The sequence below is a fragment of the Mytilus galloprovincialis genome, chromosome 8, assembly GCF_965363235.1.
Source record: "Mytilus galloprovincialis chromosome 8, xbMytGall1.hap1.1, whole genome shotgun sequence".
In the NCBI taxonomy this organism is placed as follows: domain Eukaryota; kingdom Metazoa; phylum Mollusca; class Bivalvia; order Mytilida; family Mytilidae; genus Mytilus; species Mytilus galloprovincialis.
Window position 1 is genome coordinate 14,424,417 of NC_134845.1, and position 11,741 is coordinate 14,436,157.

Consider the following 11,741-nt stretch of genomic DNA (forward strand, 5'->3'; position numbering starts at 1 on the left):
TGACACAGAATGAATGTGGTCTAATGAACTTAAAAATTATTGAGCAATTCACTATGCTGTTGAATATTAATCCTCTCAAAAAAATGTTTGAAGAAATTTTCTTTTTATTTATGAAATCTGAAATGAGAAAAATTTAACCCCCCCCCCCCCCCCCCATTTTGTTTCACATCCCCGTTTCCCTTTTTCCAAAACTGATATCAATTCAAATTTCTAATGGAGTTTGCAACAATAACTACTCTTTTAAATACATCATAAAATATTAAAATGTAAAATAAAGTGCTTGTTATCACTGAATGGTAACGATTGGTTGGTAGTAAAAGTGAATATACATTGTTTATTGTATAAAACAATAAAAAAAACTTCATCAGCAACATTTTATATTGGCAAATTTCCAATGAAGTTATTTACATAAAGTTATTGGCAAATAAAAATAGAAAATGACATCATAGTCATGTCTGGCAAATTTCCAACATATATTATCAACTACTATTCTATACAAAGAAAGATAACTCCAATTGATAATTAATTGCTATTGCACAATATTGTGCAATTAGATATTTCTTGCTATTGTGCAATACTGTGCAATTGAAAATGTCTTGCTATTGCACAATACTTGATATGGAATCCTGATTTGGACCAACTTGAAAACTGGGCCCATAATCAAAAATCAAAGTACATGTTTAGATAAAGCATATCAAATAAGCCCAAGAATTTAATTTTTGTTAAAATCAAACTTAGTTTAATTTTGGACCCTTTGGACCTTAATGTAGACCAATTTGAAAACTGGACCAAAAATTAAGAATCTACATACACAGTTAGATTTGGCATATCAAAGAACCCATTTATTCAATTTTTGATGAAATCAAACAAAGTTTAATTTTGGACCCCCATTTGGACCAACTTGAAAACTAGGCCAATAATAAAAAATCTAAGTACATTTTTAAATTCAGCATATCAAAGAACCCCAAGGATTTAATTTTTGTTAAAATCAAACTAAGTTTAATTTTGGACCCTTTGGACCTTAATGTAGACCAATTTGAAAACGGGACCAAAAATTAAGAATCTACATACATAGTTAGATTCGGCATATCAAAGAACCCCAATTATTCAATTTTTGATGAAATCACACAAAGTTCAATTTTGGACCCTTTGGGCCCCTTATTCCTAAACTGTTGGGACCAAAACTCTCAAAATCAAACCCAACCTTCCTTTTATGGTCATAAACCTTGTGTTTAAATTTCATAGATTTCTATTTACTTATACTAAAGTTATGGTGCAAAAACCAAAAATAATGCTTATTTGGGCCCCTTTTTTGCCCCTAATTCATAAACTGTTGTGACCTCAACTCCAAAAATCAATCCCAACCTTCCTTTTGTGGTCATAAACCTTGTGTTTAAATTTCATTGATTTCTATTTACTTATACTAAAGTTATTGTGCGAAAACCAAGAATAATGCTTATTTGGGCCCTTTTTTGGCCCTTAATTCCTAAACTGTTGGAACCAAAACTCCCAAAATCAATCCCAACCGTCCTTAAGTGGTCATAAACCTTGTGTCAAAATGTCATAGATTTCTATTCACTTAAACTAAAGTTATAGTGTTAAAACCAAGAAAATGCTTATTTGGGCCCTTTTTGGCCCCTAATTCCTAAAATGATGGGACCAAAACTCCCAAAATCAATCCCAACCTTACTTTTGTGGTCATAAACCTTGTGTTAAAATATCATTGATTTCTATTCACTTTTACTAAAGTTAGAGTGCGAAAACTAAAAGTATTCGGACGACGACGACGACGCAAGACGACGACGCCAACGTGATAGCAATATACGACCAAAAAATTAAAATTTTTGCGGTCGTTTAAAAAGGTGTTAAGTGGGACATTAATGACATTCAACATTTTGTATTTCTACAATTAAGTTCATTTACTGAAAAAAACTGAATCCAAATAGAAACATACTACATGTAGGTATTTTATAAAACTTGATAATATTTTATAACAAGATAACCATTGAAATAAAGTGAAGTATACATATATTCCTAATATAATGTTGTAAAATGTATTTATCAATAAGAAATCTCAAAACATACAACTATCTATGTTTAAATTGCATAATATAGTACAAGGAAAAAGGTACAGACCAATGTTAATGAAAAGCTAAAAAAAAAAGATCTTTTTACATGAGATTCAAATTACAAAGTATCTTCATAAAAGAATTCTTTAAAAATACGATAAAATACAATATCTATTACAATCAGAAACAACTCTTTACCTAATTTGTTATACTACATCATTTTGTCAAATTCGAAAAACTTTGCATAATCATTCGTAATTCGGATGTTGACTTGACTATAAACTATTTCATACGTTATGATGTTTAACATCGCGAACTCGATATTTTTGTTATCTAATAATTCCCAAAACTTCAGTTTTTCTTTTGAGCGCTAAGGGAAGTCTCAATAAAATTTCTAAATATAATGTTCATCAAAATTCAAACTGTTCCTATATTAGTAAATACTTCTCAATTTTAGCAGTTGATTCCTTAAATCCGAACATTCGAAACATGCCTTTCCCCCTAGCCAACATTAATTTCGAAAATGACAATATGAGAATTTTTCTAATATTGCACTTAAAAAGAACCACAACATATGCCTATAATGTGTCCTGACAATTGCAAAGAAAACAGAATACTATTAAGCACACTAAGCTGCAAGTTTTCTTTACATGAAAGGGAACGTTAAAGATTATATGGAAATGATCCAGTCCTTGACACAGGCATATGGTTGTTTGTTCAATTTTGCTTTGGTTGATTGCGAATAAAATAAAAGATCACTAATAGCCAATAAGAGTTGTCTTTCTTTACTCACATACTTATCTTGCTATATGGTAATATGACAGGTAAAAAAGTGTTCATTTCTACTTTCTAGTATATAAATTCAAAAATACATTGTCATCGCGTATATCAACATATAGTTTCTTATAACGACTCCTTAAATATATTTCTTGAAAATTGTGAAATCAATTTTTCGAGGATGATAGTCGGAAGCTGAGGTCACATGCATATTGCAAATATCAAGGTTTTTTTTAAGGTATTACGAATGTTAAAGACATCTGTATAACCGTTTCCTATAAATATAGTAAGGCTCATTGAGCATGAAACTTTTTTTTATTGTTGTAGAAATAGCATGTGGCCTCAACCAGAGCACATCCATCGAACTATCCCAATGCCGTAATAAAAGACTGGATATCAGAGAAACGTTCCTTCCATGGTAACGTAACGTCACATTGTCGTATCAACCACGGAGTGCTTGGAATTCTGCATCTCTGTATGATCGGCGTAGGCATTCAAGGTGGCAAGTCGGGTATCCTTAAGATGTGTCAAATTAGAACTAATGACGATCAAAAAGTGAATCTGTAATTACAAAGATAGAGATTATAGATATATATTCATTCAAGTAGTTTTCTATTATCTTCAAGTAGAATGTAAATAAACTAACCCTTTTTCACCAATGAATTATCAAGTGTTGATCATTTCAAATCAACTTCATGCAAAATGCGTTAAGAAATTATCTACCTTGATTAATTCCTATGTTTAGTAACTATAAGTAAAAACATCATATCTACCATGCAATAATGTACCAAACAATTCTACGGTAACTTAAAAGTAGGCTTTGCCAAGTTAAATGGCTATTTTTCTTTAAAGATTGACCTGGGTTAGCAAAGTCGATTATATAGAGCCCGCTGTTCTGAAAAAGTTCAAAGTCAAAACGTAATACAACCTTAACTAATTTCGAAAGAAACTTGGTCGATTCAACACAAAATAAAAAAACAAAATTCATATACTTGACCCAAAGATATGCCACTTTTACAAAATCATTCATATATGCAATGTAAAAGATGACTATTATCAGTAATAGGCGAGTGACTTTAACCATAAAATTTAATTTTTAATGCACCTACCTAACATACGGCTAAATTATATATCATTTGAAAGCTACACATCTGTACTATCTGTTTTGCCCGGTCGTAAAAAAATCGTACGGTGCAATGTCCGTCAAATCAAGATCAAAGGTCAAGGACGAATAAGTACATATTTTCTAAGATTTCATCTTGATTGCATAGTATGACTTTTATACACTAAATTCATATATGCAAACAATTTAAACTTTTAGCAGAGAGATTAACAGACATTAATCATATGCATTTTAAAATATTTAAAGCGTTTTTTTGCTAGACAGCACATGTTTCCTGAAATTCGAGCAAAAGTTAACAAAATGTGTGAAAACCCAAATTTTTCTATCTTATGCAACTGCTAATCACTTAAAACTAAGTAATACCCTGTAATGACTATCAAAGAAGTTTTTGACATCATAAATTTCCTAAAGTTATGCTTACTTCTAAACAAACAGCAAATCATAACAACTCATACAGTTGCCCAAAATACCACCATCTGCGTAAAAAACAGCTTTTAAGCATTTCTTCCTATTTAAACATTGTATGTTGTCAATATAAGATTTATTCAACAAATTCTTTAGAAATTGAAAAATTTAAAGTAAAAAAATATGTGCGCAAATTATACTATTGCTTGAAATAAAGGGGGCGAAACTAAGAAATTGCAATCTGCATTTTAACTACCAGACTGAAATAATTTAAACATCTTTCGACTTTTCTAATTGTTTGATTTGTAGCTTTATTATAAATATTGATGTAGTGAAAAGACCTTTTATTTGTTAAATGTGAACCATAAAAAAAGAAATTGAAGATTTAGACAAACATAATTAGAAAATAAATTGAAATTTCAAAGAAATAAAAAACTAGTAAAAACATTATAAAACATGACTTCTTGATTGCTTAAATTGCGTTGTTCATTGTTTAAATGCATTAATTCATCAAATGAGAATAATTTTGAAGAAAAAAATCCATTATTACGCAACGATTCTAGTTACAACTAGACTTCCTGAATAGCTTGAATGACTAGTTCATCTTTCATACGAGGATGACTTCATGCAAGAGTTTTTGATGACGACTGAAAAGAAGCTAGCATTATCTTGAAACTTCACTTTCCACTATATAGATGATGTCATCTCACTGAATAGTGCCAAATTTGTGACAATGTTGGAATCGTATTTTCCATTCACATTGAAAATAAAAGACTCAACAGATATAGTTAACTCTATCACGTATCTTGAACTCGACGATGAGGGTTGGTTGAAAACAAGTTTTACGACAAAAGAGAAGAGCATAAATCAACCCATAAAAACACTCCTTACTACCAAATTATAAAGTTTTCATTTCTATGTAGCAATATTAAAGCAACTGCTGCATATCTATACTACTAAAGGAAGGAGGAGACCGATTTCATTGAAAATCCTCTGAAACAGTAACAAGTTATTTATGATATTTATGATATGACGTATAAATGTAGGGTTTTGTATTTCCTTAATTTGTCTTTGCATGCTCAGTCGGCGTACTGCCCGCGAAATTAAATAAACCTTTTTATTTAAACACTTGCCCAATTGTAACGCGATTTCGCAGAATCTTCTTGTGGAGTATATATCTCCAAGTTGATACAATATTTCAGAGCTTGCATTTACTTTCACGATTTTCGTGATAATGTAGCAACTTTACCTGACCATATAGGAAAATAGGTATTTAGTCGGATCTTAACACGTACTTGTGATTTGGTTAAAACCGGTTTTGTTCAAAATATACGAAGAAATGTCGAAATGTTCAGGACTTAATTAAATACGTATTTCGGTAGGATGGTGCAAGCATACGATTTTTATTGCGTCTTACACTTTGAGAAGCGAATAATCTTCAACTACTTTATTCAAATATTGTGTAAAAACGTTAATTTTGAGCTATGAAAGTCAAGTGGCTCGAGTATTTTTCTGAGGAAGTTTTAAAAAATTGCAAAGAAATATTTTTACATTGGGTTAGCTTTCATTAGTCTTAACTATCTATAGATTAACAACTTTTGGTTATATTTATAAGTTAGAATCATCAGTGAAGGTGGGGGACGATTTCGCAGATAATTAATTATATTGATGTGCCATTTGTATGCAAGAGTGACATTTCGTTGTATTATGTGCCAATTCGAAAAAGTTATGCGAGTATTCTCTCCCCTTAATAGGTTCATTATTTTATAATTAAGTTTAGGTTTCTTATATAATTTTGAATAATTTCAAAATGTATCAATTCAATATATTTCAGTTTTTGTTATTGGTGTATCAAAAACATTGATGTACGAATATAATTTCATAAATTTGAAACGTTTAAAATGATTACATACCAATATAAAGAACCGTTCATCATTTTTGAAAAAGACTATGAACGAAAATCGATTTATTTATCTTCCCTTGGTTACAGATTGATTGGGAAATGAACCAGCGTAATATAATGGTAATCACAGAGAGGGACCAGCAAGCAATTTTTAATTGTAGCTTATTCAACGTTAAAACAATTTTCCAATATAAACGAATGTTACTTTATACAAATATAAGGACTTTGTTAGCTAAATCTACAAATTTTATTAGATATTATGATTTTTTATTGCAATAGATTAATATGCTAGATAGTGCGTAACTGCTCACAATGAAGATATTAAATAAAGGCAACTATATTTTACCGCTATTCAATAGTCATCAATCGATTTACTAGTAACTGAAACAAATCCGGGTCACAAACCAAAACCAAGGAAAATGCATCGACTATAAGAGGAACACAACGATATTACAGAAACACTGAACTGCTTCCAAAACAAACGTCAACATACAAAGAAACAGATTAATGGATACCAACTGTCATATGCCTGACTTGGTACAGGACATTTTAAGAAAAATGGTGGTTCGAATATGGTTTTAACCAAGAGTTAAAATGCAAAATTGAAATTATCCCTTAGAACATTTTATGGACGCCACTACTAGTTGGTTGACAATTATGAAATATCTATTTCGCCAGATGACGACTGATAAGTTCCAATCGACGTAACCAAAATACCGTCATCTCTGCCTTGATTGTCACCTACCGAATAAGGCTTGGCACCGAGCTAGGAATTACATAGCCACAAGACGGGTGTCACATCTGGAACATGATCTGCTTACCCTTTGGGAGCCCCTGAGTTCACCCCAAATATTTTTGGAGGGTTTGTGTTACTCAATCTGTAGTTTTATATGTTGGGTTTTGTATACTGTTGCTTGTCTTGTTCGTTTTTTGCCGATTTTCATTACTGCAAGTTAATGTCTTCAAAGTAAAATAATACCAAAGGGACAATCAACATCTCAAACCATGAATCAAATAAACTTTATTAAAACAATGAACAAAATTAAATTAAAGTCCAAGAGACGAACAACAGTTCACAAAACACAGCACACCATGAAAACGATCACTGCCTAAAACAGCGAATGATCTTATGAGGTCAGGAAGGGTATTCAACTTTTTCATTTTTTTATTTCACAACTGCTTATAGTGTTTTACATACACAATGACCTGCATTTTTATTTTAAAAGCTTATGTTGAAAATGATCAAAGCATCTTTTCTTCAAACAATTAAAGCGATTAAACTTCTAAACACATTTAATATGACTAACACGATTTTAAACTAAATAAGAAGCAGCAGAATTCTATTTAGTTCGTTTACATCCCGCTTTGGACAAGCAAGTGTTTCTTTACAAGGTTACTTATTTCAATGTTGCCTACGATTCAGTCGCAAAGTCATGTTTGCATTTAAACATGATTACAAAGAGTAGATAAGTTTGACTTCGTAAAAAACATATTTTTACCACAATTAGCTCGTATATATTCTTTTCGAACTTTAAATACCCCTTCTTTTATTATGGCAAATCATTCTCCTCCCTGATATTGACAATAAGCGATGTGCTATCTTAACATAGAATAGCAAAATGATCACTATTTGCAGATGGCAGATTTTTGGGCAACTGCAAACACTTCATTACAAGGCTGTTCTATGAACAATTATTAATAATTGCATCTTAAAATTACAAAACAAATATTCCTTGAGCTAAAACATATACATTTATCTATTTTTTAGCATACAAATATCAATTCCCCAAGATATATTTTGCTTTTGGAACAATTTTTCATTTTTTTAGGATTTATGATAAATTTCAATTTTTCGGGAAATATTGCGCATCTAACCTCTTATGTTTTGTTTGATTTGGAAATAATGTATCCTGTTCTATAAAGTTCATATGATCTTTTGGAAAATTTTATGGTACAAGAATTAGAAAATGGCTTTTTGTTTAGCAATCGCAAAAATTGGAATGTTTATTCATGACCTTTGACCTTGATTTAACAGAAAATGCACCGTACGATTTTTTTACGACCGGGCAAAACAGAAAGTACAGGTTATTAGCTTTCGAATGATATATAATACAGCCGTGTGTTAGGTGGGTGCATTAAAGTCGTTAACTAAGCGTCTTTTTGAAATAAGTCACTCGCCTATAACGGTAGATTTAGAAAATGCGACAGCAATTCAAAATAACTTGATGCAAAAGCTCTTATCTTTTTCAATGCTACCTGTGAAATGAATCAATTTGGCACAACGTGTTTTGCTTTGTATTGTTTCTATTGACTACTGTGACATTCAAACAATGATACGCAACAGTAACAAAGCCTCATTAGTGACTGGTTTCTATTGACTACTGTGACATTCAAACAATGATATGCAACAGTAACAAAGCCTCATTAGTGACTGGTTTATGCATTAACCAACCGAAAAAGAATCATTCCAGAGATTACACACTAACAAAATATATGCATAAATAACTTTATCAAAAGAGCTTTAATATATCGTAATGAACGAACTTACACATGACTAGGTTACGCAAGATGTTGCTTTGAAATCAATTGTAACCGAATCGGTCATGTTTTTTTTAGAAAACATATGAATGGGATTTTATTTGATTTTAATGTCTTAATTGAATTTCACTAAACTACCTTTTTGGTAGCATTGTATCTTCCGCTTAGGTTTGGTATATACATTCCAGCGTTTGTATTCGTGTGTCTTTGACAAAAATTTACATGCTTATCATGATCATGATATTGGGAAAAGAGATATTTAGTTTCTTTGCATTAAGAAAAAAGGAACGATCTGTAATAGGTTTTCTGGAAGTCAATTTCACTTTTTCTTAATTAGTAAGTACTGTTTTATCTATGTTGGCGTTCGTATTTGTAGCAGTTCAGTGTTTCTGTTATTCCGTTTGTTCTCTAAAATTTGATACGTTTCCATCGGTTTTTGTTAAAGACTTGTTTATTTTTTGTTGAGTCAGTTTATGACTATTGAGCAGTAGAATAACTGCTGCTTTTATTTATAGTACTCTAAACAGGTTCACAATGTTTTACACTGTAAACAGAGATAAACACATCAATATAACATACAACAATATTTTACAAAAGAAAGTGGCTAGGTAATTAGGATAAGGATATGATGGGTTTGTTTTATTTCACAACATGATGAGTGCCTTGGTTTTATATTGATGTCCATGCAGTTATCTGTTAAAAAAATGAAACTACAAGGTTAGATCCTATACATAGAGCATTAATCATTTCCTCTTACAATATCAAAATAAGATCGATTACTCAAATATGTATTTCATATTCGTTCCTCTAAATCAAATATCAATAATTATACACTGTAAAGCATCGACATTGAGCTAATTCGGTCGAAATGATAGGGTTTATTTTAAGGCACGAATGACTTGTATTTGAATATTTATATTCCTGAAGTACTAGTTGAATTCAAATTTATATTTAGAAATAAAAGAACAACATTATAATTAAACATTAAGGTCACATGTTTTTTCAAACGCACATGATATCCAGCTTTGATTGGAATACAAATCCTCTTTTCTTAAAAGAAGTTGTAGAACATTTTCACATTTTACAAACAGAACGATAAAACACAAAATTATTGACCCGAGAGACCTTACATGCAGACTTACTCCTACTTGTATATCATGATTGTACATATTCTTGTAATTTGCAATATATGTCGTTAAAACTTGGTATATGATGCCAGCGTCGAATAAGAAACTAAAGAAAGAACATGTTCTCTACATGCTAAAATAAACAAAATTGGATATTAACAGACAAGTCTTGGATAGACTAAAATAAGCACTTTGTATACAGCTAGTCATTTGTAAAAATCTTACGCTCGGGGACAAGTCTGCCAGGGTATATTTGTTAATCATAAATAAAAGGGATAACCATTGTGAATGAAGACAATGGGATTTCATGCTGCGTCCATTTTTCCTAAGCAAAACCCTTGTATGAAGAATAGATACGCGATATAAGATGTATTTGTTTCTTTAAAACAATTTGAACATAGGTAAACTACCGTTGCCTGTAACGTCTACTTAATACATCAGAAAAAACGGTACGTTTTGATTTTATTCATCTGGACATAAAAAAGGGTAACATTAATTATTTAATTGCCTAGATTTGAGGAAAAAGACAGTATGGAAATCGTATATGCGTGGTGGTGTCTGTGTGTTATGTACTTACCATGCTAACTGTGATCAAAATGGATGATACAAAGATGGTAATGTAGATGACCAAGAGAAGAATGTCGAATCAACAGAAAGCGTGAAAATGATAGATTGCATTTGGCTCAGGAAATGCGAAGTGCAACCAATGATTGACGCTGGAGTATTGAATGAAATAGATTGTCTGTATACTTGTAGGTGCTCGCCGAAAGATAACTCTGACACCAATTCAACTGTATATGATGTTCGCATGTTTAAGAAGACCCTAAAAGTAACCGAGATGACTGCTGTTCATTGGAACAAATAAAGATTTTATTACTAACATCAAACAGTTGTCAAGATCATCAATATTTTGCGGAATTACAGTCATTTGGCGTAGTGAGATTTGTACTAGTCCTATATTTTGAAGTACTGAATAAAGATCTGTATATGATATACATGTATATAACATTAACATGAATACTCGCATATCGAGTCGGTGTTTCGTTCAAGAATGCCAATCTTTTGGCATAGGCTTTTCTTTTTACAATAAAACTATATTTTTAAAATGAGATTCGAGGAAAACTTTTGCACTCTAACATACAAAAAAAAAACAATCTAGTGGTATTTATCAGTAAATGTCAAGCATAAAAAATCTTTCCAAATGAATTCAACTCTAAATTTAATATTCCCATTGGGGAATTTCAGTTTACTATCGGAAGTACAGATTTTTTTTAAATCTTTAAGCTTGATATATTGAATATACTTTCTTATGTTAATCTTAATTGTCAAACAGATGTTAATTTTTGGCAAATGTATTCCACATCTAGTTATTATATGCATTATATAATCGTAAGCCTTGAAAAATGAGTGTCTATCTTCTATCAAAACTAAATTCCACAAAATAAAATAAAATGCATGAAAATATGTAAAGCATTATCAGTTCTTATCTACTGTATGCTTACTGTATGATTAATGTTATTTTTTGTAAAGTTGTAAATGACTGTTGTTATTATTTTTTGGTATTTTAATGAACAAATTATAATCAGTCCCAAAAACAGATTTTGAAAAGTGTAATCTACATGATTTACGTCTCAAATGAGAAAATGATTGATGAAAAATGTTTTTAATTTTTAAATAGCAGTCGCCTTTTGTCATACGATCTATAATTAATGCTTGTAATTGTAAATTGAATATCACACGTTTCCTTCTGCACTCAAATCATACAAGCAACGCAGACAGTATGTTTTATTTGTCATAAG

The 11,741-nt window shown here is 30.8% G+C and overlaps 1 long non-coding RNA gene across 1 annotated transcript; it reads right to left on the reverse strand.

The window, feature by feature from the left end:
* Positions 1–3,096: 3,096 nt before the first annotated feature.
* Positions 3,097–10,580, reverse strand: LOC143085133 (uncharacterized). Its single transcript, XR_012981252.1, has 2 exons — positions 10,520–10,580; positions 3,097–3,407 (listed from the first exon to the last, which is right to left on the reverse strand). It is a non-coding gene; the product is annotated as an uncharacterized LOC143085133 (long non-coding RNA).
* Between the last annotated feature and the right edge of the window lie 1,161 nt (positions 10,581–11,741).